The sequence below is a fragment of the Panicum virgatum genome, chromosome 5K (genome assembly GCF_016808335.1).
Source record: "Panicum virgatum strain AP13 chromosome 5K, P.virgatum_v5, whole genome shotgun sequence".
In the NCBI taxonomy this organism is placed as follows: domain Eukaryota; kingdom Viridiplantae; phylum Streptophyta; class Magnoliopsida; order Poales; family Poaceae; genus Panicum; species Panicum virgatum.
In genome coordinates this window covers 30,119,194-30,134,741 of record NC_053140.1, presented here as the reverse complement: position 1 = coordinate 30,134,741, position 15,548 = coordinate 30,119,194, and the positions used below count along the sequence as shown (strand labels likewise).

Sequence of the window (15,548 nt, the reverse complement as noted above, 5' to 3'; positions counted from 1 at the left end):
CCTGTTTGGATTGGATTCCAGAATCTCAAAATCTGGATTTCAGGTGCTACTCTGGAATCTGGATTCTAGAATCTCAGAATCCAACACAATTCTAGAATTTTGGTGACGTGTGGAGGCCACCCAACATCAACATCAACATCAACAAAGCCTTTTAGTGGAGGCCACCCAGATTTTTTTTTTGAGACCGAGGCCACCCAGATTCTAGCAGCTGTATTCTCAAAATCCACCAGCCTCCAACCGGGGACTTAGTTCCTCGAAAAAAAATTCCAGTGATTAGTTTAGGGTGATTGGACTTTTTTTTGAGCAAATGAACTTTTCCTTTCTTCTTGGAGCAATTCATTGAAGATTTGACCAAGTAAGCGGCCCAGATACTTTGTTTCTTTGCTAATGAGTCTTCTGTCACAGCCAGAGAAATGCCTATTAGTACCGGTCATAGGAGCTGCTTTGTACCGGTTGCTTCAACTGCTAGTGGCTGGCCGGTACTAAATGGTCCTCCATTTAGTACCAGACGCAGCAATCGGTACTAAAGAGACCACCGACCGGTACTAAATGGTTTTGCACCCAAAAATTAAAGAAAAAAGTGTTGAGCAGCTAGGAGGCCACCGCACACGCGCATCGTCCCAAGTCACAAGTCACGCGAATTTTGCGTGTAATATGCGCGTGCGCGGTCCATGGGAATCAAACTCACGACCTCCGGTCTCACGCGAGACTTTTTTACCATCCCACCTATTCATCACTTGTGACGGGGTGGGAGATGTATTTCTTTTGAAGTAACCACTAGAGGACCATTTAGTACCGGCCAGTAACACCGACCAGTACTAAAATGCGACATTTAGTACCGGTCGGTGTTACTGGCCGGTACTAAATGGCCGCGCCATTTTAGTACCGGTCGGTGACACCGACCGGTACTAAAATGCGACGTTTAGTACCGGCCGGGGGCTTAGCCCGGTACTAAATTGGTTCTGGGGGCTTTCAAATTTGGACCCGGTATTAAAGTGGCGTCTAGGCAACTTTAGTACCGGACCAAAGCATGACCGGTACTAACGGTTGGGGATGAATGAGCCATTTTTTGGTAGTGTGTCTTCTCTTCTTCCACCGTTGTGCGCCTCAACGCAAGTCTAAGCCCCGATTCAAAAAAAGAAAAAAAAAGATGCAAGTCTACACCCGCCGGTCTCCTACCCCCCGGTCCCAGATCTGCCCATCCGTCGTGGCGCCTCCACCGCACCGCCACCTGCCGCTGCTGCTCCTCCTCACTCCGGCACTGATGACCTTGTCTCGGAGCTCTGGTCCCTCCGCGCACAGTCCCCATCTGGTGTGATCCACCTCACCAGTACCGTTGTCATCTGTCGGGTATTAATATTAAGGATACTCAAAGTAATGGGGTAAATGGCTAAGCAACTCAGCCAGGCTGCAGGATGATCGCGCCAGATTACCTCGCCCGACCTCCGCGGAAGGGCCCCGCCTCGCCCGACCGATACGGGAGGGCTCCGCCTCACCCGGTCTTTGCGGGAGGGCTCCGCCTTGCCCGACCTTTGACCAAAGGGCGGGGGGGAAGTACGACCCTTGATCCGGCGCCGGGAATGCACCTGACCTATGCAAGGGCCCACAACAGCCCACGCCGCACGACGACTGACAGCGGCGTGGGTGGACTGGCGACAAGACGCGCCCTGACACAGCAAACAGTGGAGCGTACCCCTGTCACAGCCTACGATAGGGTAGGCTATAGGGAAGAGACGTTCCCCGCTCCGTAGACCCGCGACGGGACAGACCCGGACGCGGAGGAGGAGGGCAGCGACGACACGCCCGGCAGGGTCCACAGCGACTAAGAGATGCAGTGCCGATTGGGGAAGTGGGTCCCCCGTATCCAGCAGCACAGAGGAGGATCTCCACCGACGCGAGACGCAAGGATCTCTCTCTCTCACTATTGTACACCGTTCTTTCCCTTGGCGTATAAAAGAGAAGGAACGGACCCCGCACGGGGAGACTGCTTTTCATTTTTCACTTCCAGACAGACAGTTTGAGCGCTCGGTCCCTAGCAACAGCTGAGGACCGGGAGTGAGAACATCCATGCACACCGCATCAGAGACTTGGGGCGCCCGCCCCTCTCTTGACCGTTTGTACATCTCTACTGCAAACTGAAGGAAGATACGCGAGTTGCCGCAAACTGGACGTAAGGTATTCGGCTCGAACCAGTATAATCCTTGTCTTCTTGCATACCATCCATACCTAAACCTGCAATCCATGAGAATCACTAGCTTGTGGTAGAAAACACCGACATCACCCATTTCATCTCTGCCCCCTCCGTGCGCCGCCCCTATTCCATGCTCGTCTTCTTCGACGCCGTTTCACTCCAATCAAAGCCCGACCTCCGCCTGCCCCATCTCCGCTCCGAGTTCTCGCTCCGTTCCGCCTCCTTCCTCGCTTACAACCTGGATTCCAGCGACCTCTTCTTCGCCGACATCGAGTTCACCGAGTCACAGCACTCCTCCCACCAAGAAAATTGTAGATTTGGGACTCCAAACCGCTTCACAGTTTTGCCATTTGTAACATTAACTTTGTAAAAATGGGCCTCCAAACATTAGCCACTTGATTTTTTTTTGAAATGAACCAGGCAGGAGAGCTGTTGATTATATAAAAAAGAAAATGGAAGCTCAAATTGAACAATACAACAAAAAGGAAAAACGACAACTCAACAAAACGTGCGCCGCACCACTCAAGATGTCATAAATACCAAGAAGTTGCTCCAAAGCTCCAACACTAGGCACCACTCAACCATCACAAAAGTCCCTCAACTTAACTTCATTTGTCGACCTCCACTTGACAGTTATATCAGCCACTTGGTGCAAACTCGCAGATGCCATGAGCTTAGATCAGTGCAAGCCTCAAACAACTTCATGTACCGCCGCCTCTAGTAGATCATCGATGCCCTCCCCAGCCATGCCGATTAGGGTACTGTCCATCACCTCGGCCTCGCCGTCATCGAGGTTGAACATCTCATTCAGAGCAGCAGCTACCTCCGCTGGTAGGGGGCCATTGAACGTGGCAATAAACTCTTGTAAAGCAGCCTCAATTGGCTCAAGCTCCTCAGTCAAAAGTTCAAGCTTGCGACAAAGGTTACACTGCGCTCGTTGCATTTGAGTCATTCGATGTGTGGTGGAGAGACGTGCGCTGCGTCGTGCTGATGACATGTCAAAAGTGTGTCATCGGCATCAACGAGGAGCTGGTGTTAGTGTTGGAGCTCTCTGTGGCACTGGGGGCTGAAGCACTAGTCGTGGCGGGGTGGTGAAGAGGCTGGCCATGCCCACGACATCATGCTGGCTTGTCGGCTGAGCAACAGGTGGAGCTGCCTCAACATCAGAGCATGGTTGCAACATTGGTAGAGGTGGAGTGGAGAAGAGACTTGCACAGTAGAGGAGCCACTAGTATGGCGAGCCATGGCGGCCGCCATACCTGATGGCCGATGAACCCCGGCGCTAGTTCCTGCGAGGTTCAGCCACCATGGAAATAGAGGTATGTTCTGTTGGAAACTGAAGGAAGAAGAAGAAGATAAAACATTTAGATCATCTCCAGCAAATTACTCATCCCTCTCCCCAATACTAAAAATATGTTCTTCTGGTAATGGGAGGTGCTCCAGCAGATTACCAATTCCATCACCAATACCTAATTTTTTTTGTGATCGCCAAAACACACACGTCCCTCTTGCTCAAATGTAGGGGGATTCCTCCATCCAACATATCCTTTGACTAATCTTCTACAACACTTGCTATCAAAAACATAAAAAGTATTATTGGTAACGGAGAGAGAAAATATATAAGATATGAGAGATAAGTAATCTGCTTGAGATGCTCTTATTAGACTTTAGACTTTTAGGCCGTCAGCCCATCACCAGCCTGTTTCCCTGAAGCTCAACCGTTAAAAATTAATGTACAAAGGCGCCGTCGCCCGTCGGTTCGTCGTCCTCAGCTGCCTCCGCGGTTTCTCACCCTCCGCCGCTCCGTGCCTCCGCCCTAGGTATATTTTAATTCCAGCTCCACCACTGGGCTTGCAGTCCCCGATATGGCCGAGCTGCACCCAGCATAGTTGTTGTCGGTGGTAGCAATTGTGGCCGAACTTGTAGCGGTGTGGATAGTCGATGCTGCAATGTTGATATGGAGCAGCTCATCATGTTCAATCTCTACACTAGCCAATACACCAAATTGGAATTATCTTGGCAGTTTTGATACTTTTCTTGGCGGTTTCATTTTGGCCGCCAAGGCAATTCCGTTTTGGTGTAGTAAGTGATCAATGCATCATCAGTTGCCATTAGGTGTATTTCCCCTCTTTTCAAGTATTCTTCCATATATTTGCAACCTGAGTGGACTATTTTGCCCTAGTGCTTTTGGGATACGTACTGGACGTTTGGACTCCCGTACGACGCTTCGTCTCTCCCGTGTGTGACCGACACCGCTTGCTGGGGCTGCCCGGCTGCCACCGCCGCTGCCTGGGGTAGGCGGGCCGTGCTAGCGCCGCCTCCAGAGCCGGGCGCGGCCTGGCTACCAGCGGCCTCATCCAGGGAGGCCGCGCGGGAGGCTAGAGGCGGCCTTCTCCTCCCGACTTCCCCTCTCTGCCGCCCGCTCCCAACCTTGGCTCCAGCTCCTCGTCATCCCCTCCGGCCAACAAGCTCGGCACACGCTCCTCCGGTCGCATCCCTCGGCAGCGTCCCAGCCCCAACAACAAAGTGGGCGGTGCCACAGGGCGAGCAGGCGGCGGCGCGGTGCAGCAGGACGAGTCGGGCGGTGGCGCGGCACAACACAACACAGCAGGGCGAGTCGGGCAGTGGCGGCCACAGCAGGGTGTGGCGGACGGCGACGCGGCGCTGCAGGGTGAGACGGGTGGCGGCACAGTGCAGCAGGGTGAGACGGGCAGTGGCGAGTGCAACAGGGTGAGGTGGGCGATGGGCGAACGCAACCCCCTCGACACATTCCGCAGCTAGGCTGGAGGCGGCCAGTCCGGCGGCTGCCACTGCGAGGCTGGAGGCGGCCGGCCTGTCAGCGGACGTCGCAAGGATGGAGGCAGGCAGGCCGCCGCCGGCCGAGGCCAGCCTGGAGGCGGTCGGGGCGTGGTCGTCAGGTGGCTGGCCCTCCATGGCCGCCGGCATGGAGATCTCGCCGGTGTGAGGCTGCCCTCCAAACGTCGGTACGTATCCCAAAAGCAAAAAGGTCAAAATAGTCCACACAGGTTGCAAATGCATAGAAGAATACGAGAAAAGAGGAGAAAGACACCTAATGACATGGAAATGAACTGGCCAATGTTTAGAGGCTTATTTTTACGAAGTCAATAATACAAATGATAAAATTGCAAAGTGCATTGTTTAGAATCCTAAATGATCCATTTTCTCCCATCCACCAGTCTAGCGTCAACTCTCTGCCCATGACTGCCTCATCCGCCCCGAGCACGCCACCCTGTCGGGATCCGAGCAGATGGATCAATGTTAGTGATATGCCCAAGAGCCCATCATCACAATACGGTTTAAAGGCCCAAGAGGATATTGATCCAAGAGGGATTAGGGTTACTAATGGGCCTATGAGATAGAAGCCCATTAGTACGCCCTATATATACGAGGGAGGGGTTAGGGGGCGACAGAACCCTGTGAGCCGCGCCACCTCCCTAGCCGCCCCCCTCTCTCTCTCGGCCGCCTCCCTTGCCGTGCGTGCGGTGCTAGCACACCGACGCCCGGCGTTTCATCCCCGTACGTGTGGACTTCGTGGAGACGCTGCTGCGACTGCTACGCTGATCGGCTGCTGGGATCAAGTACAAGGAGCTCGGTTCGTGGGACGTGATCGACTACTTCCTCTACATCGACGCGCGACTTCTTCCGTTGCACTGCGCGTCTAGTGGTAACGATCTATGATCTTCTACTCGCAAGTATCTTGGGTATATGCGGTAGTGATGCTAGCATAGCCTACCCGTTTCCCTACAGTGGTACCAGAGCCAGCTTGTGTAGTTTTTGGTCTGGATCATTTTCATATAGGTGATATGTTGTTGTAGTAGATTGGATCTATTACTTTTGCACGGTTTGATTAGATCAATTGGTCATAAGGGGTTAAAACTGGAGCGAGTTGATTGCGCGGCATATGACAAAAAGATTAGTTCGTGTTCTTTCTCTGTTATGCATACGACACGTCCCTACCGGCTGGAATCACCATCAGGGACTAACTGTGTGCATAGTCAACAGATTGAACCAACAGATCGAGGTCTTGTGTAGATGCAGTCTTCTCAAGTGCGGGACCGCCGTTGCTTTCTCGCTATAGTGGCTTACTAAGCGCTACTTTGGTAGAACACGTCGTACGCCTAACTTGTTTTTGCAGGGTGTGATGTGAATGGTATGGCCTCAATGTCATGTGATGATGTATGTGATAATTTGTGCGGCCCGCGTGTCGCAAGTTAACACAACCGGGTTGAGGTTGCACCATTATTGTATAACGACCTGCGTGTCAACTTGTGATGTTTGAATCCTCATGTAATTGTTTCACTAGCTATTAGATGTAGTAGCTTAGTATCTTTTCATGGAGGCTTCAATCATGATGGCGATGATGATCACCACAAGACAGGACGGATGCCAATGGAGGTCACCTTGGAGCCATGGCAATGGAGCCCATTGTGATGCAAGAGGCCATACTATTCTCAATATAATATGATTATATGCCTGTGATGTTTATTTTCCTGTCATACTATTCTTTCATGCTTTTACATATGGTGGATGTTTTAATCATGATAGAATAGCTTCCCTCAGAAAAGGTTGAGTTTTTTATGCCTTTTACCAATAGCTGCACCTATAAATTTTGATCGTTGTGTGGTAGGTTTACCAAAGTAGAGTACCCTCAGCTATCACTTTTGTATAGGGTGGATGTCGGACATTCACAAGCATAGTATTGGTTTACTCAACAAAGCTGTCAAAATAGTTTTGGGCTTTAAGGCATAGGGTTGGGGCCGGGGCATTGGATGCCACCCAACAAACAAGAGTCGCATAGAGATGTGATTAGTAATTTGTTGCTTACCTGTATCACTACTTTTCTAGCCATGATGCTAAAGCTCACTAGGATTTTAGTGATTATGGATCTTGAACCACTATATGTCATTAGAGGGAAGATGACTTTGATATAGTAGGTTGTCTTTTGTAAAAATCAGTTAATGAAAGTCTTTACATAAACTTAGTGCTGAAATCTTGCTTTACTTTAATGTTGTAGATCATGTCTGCCAGTAACAATTCCGCTTTCAATTTCCGTTTTGTTCTTGAGAAAGAAAAGTTAAATGGAACAAACTTTATTGATTAGTACCGCAACCTGAGAATTGTTCTCAGGCAAGAGAAAAAGAAGTATGTTCTTGAGCAGCCATATCCTGATGATCTCCCTGACAATGCAACTGCTGCTGATCGCAGAGCTTCTAAGAAGCACTGTAATGACTCACTTGATGTCAGCTGTCTGATGCTCGCCACCATGTCCCCTGATCTGCAGAAGCAGTATGAGCATGCGGATGCTCACACCATGATCGAGGGGCTGCGTGGGATGTTTCAGAACCAAGCCAGGACTGAGAGGTTCAATATCTCAAAGTCCTTGTTTGCAGTGCAAGCTGCCAGAAGGTAGCCCGGTCAGTCCTCATGTGATCAAAATGATTGGTTACATTGAGACTTTGGACAGACTTGGTTCTGAACTTCACCAAGACTTGGCTACTGATGTTATTCTCCAGTCGCTCCCGGCGAGCTATGAGCCTTTTATCATGAACTTTCAGATGAATGGCTTGGATAAAACATTGAGTGAGTTGCATGGAATGCTAAAGACAGCAGAGGAGAGCATTAAGAAGAATCCCAATCATGTGATGATGATTCAGAAGGGGAACAAAAAGAGGAAGCATTGGACGCCTCCTAATCCCAAAGGTAAAGGCAAGGAAAAGAGTTCCAGTGGTGAGTCCTCGGGCTCTAAGCTAAAGCCAGCACCTAAGGCCAAATCTGGCCCTACTTCTGAGGATGAATGCTTCCACTGTCATGAAAAGGGACATTGATCTAGGAACTGCAAGAAGTACTTGGAAGAAAAGAAGAAGAAGAAGGGAAGTGAGACTTCCACTTCAGGTATAAATGTTATAGAAATTAATATTGCATTATCTTCCAGTGAATCATGGGTATTTGATACTGGATCGATGATTCACACTTGCAAATCAGTTGCAGGGTCTAAGTGAGACTAGAAGATTTGCAAGAGGCGAGTTGGACATTCGTGTCGGCAATGGCGCAATGGTTGCAGTGTTGGCGGTCGGCACCTACCACTTGTCTCTACCCTCCGGATTAGTTTTTGAATTAAATAATTGTTATTGCATTCCTGCTTTGAGCAAGAACATTATTTCTTCTTCATGTTTGGAAGAAGTTGATGATTTTAAGATTGTAATAGAGAACAAACGTTGTTCTATTTTTTGTAATGGTATTTTTTATGCTCATTGTCCATTGGTGAATGGATTATGTGTTCTTGATCTTGAGGATAAATCTGTCTGTAACATTAATACTAAGAGGCTTAGACCAAATGATTTGAATCCCACTTTTATTTGGCATTGTCGCTTAGGTCATATAAATGAGAAGCGCATTGAACAACTCTATAAAGATGGATTGTTAAGCTCATTTGATTTTGAATCATTTGACACATGTGAGTCTTGTTTGCTTGGAAAGATGACCAAAGCGCCTTTCACTGGTCATAGTGAGAGGGCGAGTGACTTGTTGGGACTTGTACATACCAATGTATGTGGACCAATGAGCTCAATAGCCAGAGGTGGTTTTCAGTACTTCATTACTTTCACTGATGACTTTAGTAGATATGGCTATATCTACTTAATGAGGCACAAGTCTGAATCATTTGAAAAGTTCAAAGAATTTCAGAATGAAGTACAAAATCAATTAGGCAAGACAATTAAATTTCCGCGATCTGATCATGGAGGAGAATATTTGAGCCTTGAATTTGGTGATCATTTGAAGCAATGTGGAATTATTCCGCAGCTAACTCCGCCCGGAACGCCTCAATAGAATGGGGTATCCGAACGGAGGAACCGAACCTTGTTGGACATGGTTAGGTCCATGATGAGCCATGCTGATCTTCCATTGTCATTTTGGGGTTATGCTCTTGAAACTGCTGCGTTCACACTGAATAGGGTTTCAAGTAAGTCTGTTGAGAAGACACCATATGAGATATGGACTGGGAAGTGTCCCGGATTATCTTTTCTCAAAGTTTGGGGATGTGAGGCTTATGTCAAATGTTTGATGTCAGATAAGCTCACTCCAAAGTCAGACAAATGCTTCGTTGTGGGGTATCCTAGGGAAACCAAAGGATATTATTTTTACAATAAGGCGGAAGCCAAAGTGTTTGTCGCTCGCAATGGTGTTTTCTTAGAAAAGAAGTTTCTCTCAAAAGGATTTAGTGGGAGCAAGGTGCAACTTGAAGAAATTCAAAAAACACCCGAAACTATTTCAGCACCCACTGAAGATCCATGGGATGTGCAAGATGTTGCACAACCCGTAGTTGAGGCACCAGCCCCACGAAGGTCTATAAGGGCACGTCGCACTACTGACAAGCTCAACCTCCTTATTACGGAGGAGCGCCACATATTATTGATGGAAAATGATGAGCCCTTGACCTACAAAGAAGCAATGATGGGACCCGACTCCGACAAATGGCTTGAAGCCATGGAATCCGAGTTAAAATCCATGCATGATAATCAAGTTTGGAACTTGGTCGATCAAATTGACAGTGTAAGACCTGTCGACTGTAAGTGGATTTTTAAGAAAAAATTAGACATGGATGGAAATGTTCACATCTATAAGGCACGATTGGTGGCGAAAGGTTTCCGACAAATTCAATGTGTTGACTATGAGGAAACCTTTTCGCCCGTCGCAATGCTAAAGTCTGTTCGGATTCTCCTAGCAATTGCCGCATATTATGACTATGAGATATGGCAAATGGATGTCAAAACCGCTTTCCTTAATGGACATCTAAGTGAGGATGTGTATATGACACAGCCTGAAGGTTTTGTCGATCCTAAAAATGCTGGGAAAATATGTAAGCTTCAGAGGTCCATCTATGGATTGAAGCAAGCATCTCGGAGTTGGAATATTCGTTTTGATGAAGTAGTCAAAGGGTTTGGCTTCATCAAGAATGAAGGTGAGCCTTGTGTTTACAAAAATGCTAGTGGGAGCGCACTTGTGTTTCTGGTCCTATATGTGGATGACATATTACTGATCGGAAATGATATTCCAATGCTTGAAGCCGTTAAAACCTCATTGAAAAAGAGTTTTTCGATGAAGGATTTAGGAGAGGCGGCTTACATTCTCGGTATTAGGATCTATAGAGATAGATCAAAAAGGCTAATTGGATTAAGCCAAGACACGTACATTGACAAGATATTGAATTGGTTCAATATGCAAGATTCCAAGAAAGGTTTCTTGCCAATGTCACATGGCATTACTCTAAGCAAGAGTCAGTGTGCTACGACACCTGATGAGCAAAAGAGGATGAGTACGATTCCTTATGCTTCAGCCATAGGGTCGATCATGTATGCTATGCTTTGCACGCGCCCAGATGTTTCCTTTGCTCTAAGTGTTACGAGCAGGTATCAGTCAGATTTCGGTGAAGCTCACTGGACAATTGTAAAGAGTATCCTTAAGTACTTTAGAAGAACTAAGGATATGTTCCTAATATTTGGAGGTGAAGATGAGCTCCTTTGTAAAGGCTTACACCGATGCTAGTTTTCAAACAGACAAAGATGACTCCAAATCGCAATCTGGTTTTGTTTTCTGCCTCAATGGTGGGCCAGTGAACTGGAAGAGTTCCAAGCAAGATACGGTGGCTGATTCGACGACAGAGGCCGAGTATATTGCAGCTTCCGAAGCTGCAAAAGAAGCTGTTTGGATCAAAAAGTTTGTTTCTGACTTGGGTATTGTTCCTAGTGCGTCCAGTCCAGTGGACCTCTATTGTGGTAATAGTGGTGCCGTTGCACTAGCAAAGGAGCCTAGAACAACTAAGAAGTCCAGACATATACTGCGGAAGTATCACCTCATCCGTAACTTTGTTGAGAGAGGTGATGTGAAGGTTTGCAAGGTGCACATGGATTCAAACGTTGCTGATCCGTTGACGAAGCCTCTCCCACAACCAAAGCATGAGGCGCACATGAGATCTATGGGTATTAGATACTTACATCAGTAATTCTAGTGTGCATGGGAGATTTTTGTGTCATGAGTATGTTTATGTAATGATGAATAATTATTATTTGTTCCATGGATGATTATTTTACATTGATTATCAAGTACGTGACTTGTTCGTGAAACTCTTTGTTGACAATGATATGATTCTAAATTATCCCTAGTTTATGTCGTTATGTGGGACACCAACGATGTTGAGACTAGCACATGCATTAATTGATGATCATGTTTCACGGATCATGGATATGGAGATATCGGATTAATGATGTGGACACATGTTGGTGAACATGGTGTTGGATTGACCCACTCCAAAACAATGTTGGGATTGTTATTTTGTATGTTCCATTAGTTGTTCTTGAGTGTTATACCTACTGGATCCTTAGACCTGAGATCGCCATTGTTTCTCACTGTGTGTAGTGGTGCATCTTGGGGCTGCTAAACGCTACTCTGTAACTGGGTAGTTACAAAAGTCGCTTACAGGTGTGTTATGAAACATGGAATGGGATGTGAGCGGATCAAGATGGAATTTGCCCCTCCTAGATAACGGGAGAGATATCTCTGGGCCCCTCGAGATAGTTGGATTTGAAAGTGCATGGCCATGCCAAAGTGATTAAAGAGTTAATCATTATGACTAAAGGTTAGTTATTAATAGAATCCACTATTAGATCGAGAGAATGGTCGAGCTATCACAAAGGTGGCACGCATCTCGCCTTGAGCTTGACTGGTATCGTGTGGCAAAGGGATCGGTGTATGAGTATATCTAAGGTTCGGCCGATATGATCTTTATGTGTATTTGTGAGTCACCATGCCCTGCTAGGTGCCTCTATTGACTTGTGATTCGGAAATGATTTCTGATCACGACCACCCTCACATGAACCTAACGGGTCACACACTTAAGGGGTTTGGAATGTTGGAAAGCTTGCCTGTATGATTGTCTCTAGTGCAAGTGGGAGATTGTTTGTCATATGCCCAAGAGCCCATCATCACAATACGGTTTAAAGGCCCAAGAGGATATTGATCCAAGAGGGATTAGGGTTACTAATGGGCCTATGAGATAGAAGCCCATTAGTAAGCCCTATATATACGAGGGAGGGGTTAGGGGGCAACAGAACCCTGTGAGCCGCGCCACCTCCCTAGCCGCCCCCCTCTCTCTCTCTCTCGGCCGCCTCTCTTGCCGTGCGTGCGGTGCTAGCACACCGACGCCCGGCGTTTCATCCCCGTACGTGTGGACTTCGTGGAGGCGCTGCTGCGACTGCTGCGCTGATCGGCTGCTGGGATCAAGTACGAGGAGCTCGGTTTGTGGGACGTGATTGACTACTTCCTCTACATCAACGCGTGACTTCTTCCGCTGCGCTGCGCGTCTAGTGGTAACGATCTATGATCTTCTACTCGCAAGTATCTTGGGTATATGCGGTAGTGATGCTAGCGTAGCCTACCCATTTCCCTACAATCAGTACCACATCCCGCGCCTTGCAGACTCCATGCCTCCATGGCCGAGTTTATCAAGTCCCGCACAGGCCTCGAGGTCGGCCCCATTGTACGCCCCGCATACTCATCCTGCTCGGCATCCTCTTCCTCATCTCCATCCCCTTCATGATCAAGAGGGTCATCGATGGAGAGACCCTACTGCATGACTGCCGGGTCTGGATGGCTGGGGCGCTCTTCGTCTACTTCTTCGGCGTCTCTGGAGGCATGTACGGGATTATCAGGCATGCGCCCATGTTCCTCCCCGACTGCGCGGATCCCAACAAGCTCGTGTTCACCATGAGAACCTCAACCTACAAGATAGATCTAGGTGAAAACCATATAACCGACATACTGGTTCGGACGGTGGCAGCATCTTGATGTTGCTCTCCTCTTGAAGCATCGTCTTGGAGTCCTTAATGGCGACATCTTGGTCAGCTTGAAGCAATGGCGGCAATTGATCTGGTTGCGTAGTAGAGATCAACTAAGTGCGATTTCTAGATTACAGGGTGAGCGGAAGGCGACCATCGACGATCCTTACATCAAGAGTTTCTAAGAAGACAGTTGATGTGAGATTTTTATTACTGCATGAGGATCAAAGCAAGATTGAAGGAAGAATGTAGAAGAGGCTCAAAGCTTAGTCTTTCATGCTTTCTTTCTTATTTCTTTATTTCTTATCTTTTGTATTCCTCGCTTGGAGGTTTAGAGTCTAAATACTCGTGTAAGCTTCTAGCATTATAGCCAGATGTGTTCCTTTGTAGTCGTAGGTATTCCCTTGTGAATGTTCAAGATCAGAATTTTCCATTAATTTAAAAAGGGATGCAGCTAGGTGCTCAGGTGTTCGCTGTCGGGTTCTTGTACACACTCGTGGGTCTCATGATCGCTGGGGTGACACACTTGTTGGTGAAGGTGGAGAGCCTGCAGACGCAGCGCTTTGCGATGCTTGCTGTCATGGCGATCGGGTGGTGGGCTGTTAGGAAAATGATCTACTTGGATAACTGGAAGACTGGCTATAGCATTCATACCTTCTTCCGGAGCAGCTGGAGGTGAAATTCTTGCTGAGTGGGATGGATGCTTCTTTCCTTTGGTTTCAGAGGTATGGAATAACATCCCACCTTTTTCCAATTCTGTAGTTGGCGTATTGGTCGCGATTGTTTGGATAACATCAGGGTGATCCCGATGAGTATAAATGTTGGCTTAGGTGCATATAGTTGAGTAATTCATACATGTGTTTTAAGCAAAAGATGTACTGGCTTGAAAATCCAGAAATAACCTTGGATTGATGATAATCCAGCATTGAAATAAATGGTGTGGAGCATCTCCATATGAAATTGATTGCTCTATCTCCAATTACTTGAAGTGATTTGCTTGGCGGTTAGCATGCATTGTTAAAAATAATTGTAGAATCCTGAAAAATCAATAACTATCTTATGTATTTGTCATTCTGAGGATGGTCATATTTAACAGATTATCTGGTACACTATTAACCAATAAATTATTTGATACCCTAAAAAAACCAATAAATTATTTGATGATGCATTGATATCTAGTGAATTTTTTTAGCAGTGTGTTTCCTGGGTTAGGTTCCTGTTCTAGCAAACTGGACAGAGAACTGATTTTAGAATTGGATTCCGTTCCTTAACCTTGATTTGAGCTCTCAATTTCTTTTTGTTCGATCATTCCATCCTTAAAAATCATATGCATTAGTATAGGTTTAGTGAAGGGTGGTGATAGTTTGGCAATATGGATTGGTATAAGTGTCCTTAAAAAGATAATCACACTAGATTTCCCTGGTGAAAAAGAAGTCATTTTGTTTGAGCGAGATTGGCACGACATTCCTGCCGCTACTAAGAACAAAAATAGAGGGTACAGTAAGGATCAATATGTGATTATAGATATTAATACAACTCTTCATCGATATGTAAATGATCCTTATGTTCTGGGGACTCAATTTGAGCAGGGTTTTTATGTTAAATGCGCAAATAAATCCAAGTAGAGCAGTGTTTTTAGAATGAAGCCTAGGACTTTGTTTTCCATGCCAGAACCAGAAGAGACTGAACAACAAGGGCAGTTTGATATTGACTCACTTGACATCGGTGTGGAGACCATGAACATTTCTAGCCTACATGAAGAGTTGACAAATTGGACAAGGAATGACCTCCAAAGAGTGACCGGAGATGCTAGCATCATTGAAAAATCTATACATGTGCCAGAACCAAATGATGAAGACTTAGTTGATGAACATGATGATAATGATTGACACCTACATCCACGATGGACATGTTGCACCTGTCAACTCTTTAGGCCAAGGACAGAATGATGAGTTTTTTTTACATAAATCTGATTTTATATGTATTGGTGTGATTTTTTTAATTGAATGCTTAGTTCATGAGCTGCGTAATATTTTGTTTGATTTAAGGCTTGGTTCCTGAGCTCTCAAATATTAAACTCAAATATTTTTATGGGCATATATATATGAGTGTGTTGGTGTGATTTGTCTTTTGAAGGCTTGGTTCATGAGGTGTGCAATTTTTGTTTGATTTTTTTACTTTTTTCAGCAGGAAGGTCCCCCCCCCCCCGATGCAACATATTTAACACAAGTTCATGACAAACTATATTTCTAAGAGACCAAGACCAGCTTACCCCGTAGACTAATTCCAATGAAGCATACTTAACACGAGTTCAAGTTTTGCATCAGTCTCCGCTTGCTTCTTTGCCATCTCTTCACGGTCCTTGGTCCTTGCTTGCACTGTTTCTTGTAGCTTCGTGGACAACTCATCCATTTGTTCTCGCTGAGAGTTGACCAGCAATCGAAGCTCAGCATTTTCCCTTTGTGCCAATAGTTCAGCTTGAAGGTTTTGTCGACCAGATGTAG

At 46.6% G+C, this 15,548-nt stretch overlaps 1 pseudogene; it reads left to right on the top strand.

Moving 5' to 3' along the window:
• The first annotated feature begins 1,030 nt into the window (after positions 1–1,030).
• On the top strand, positions 1,031–13,723 carry LOC120709841 (annotated as a pseudogene).
• The last annotated feature ends 1,825 nt before the right edge of the window (positions 13,724–15,548 follow it).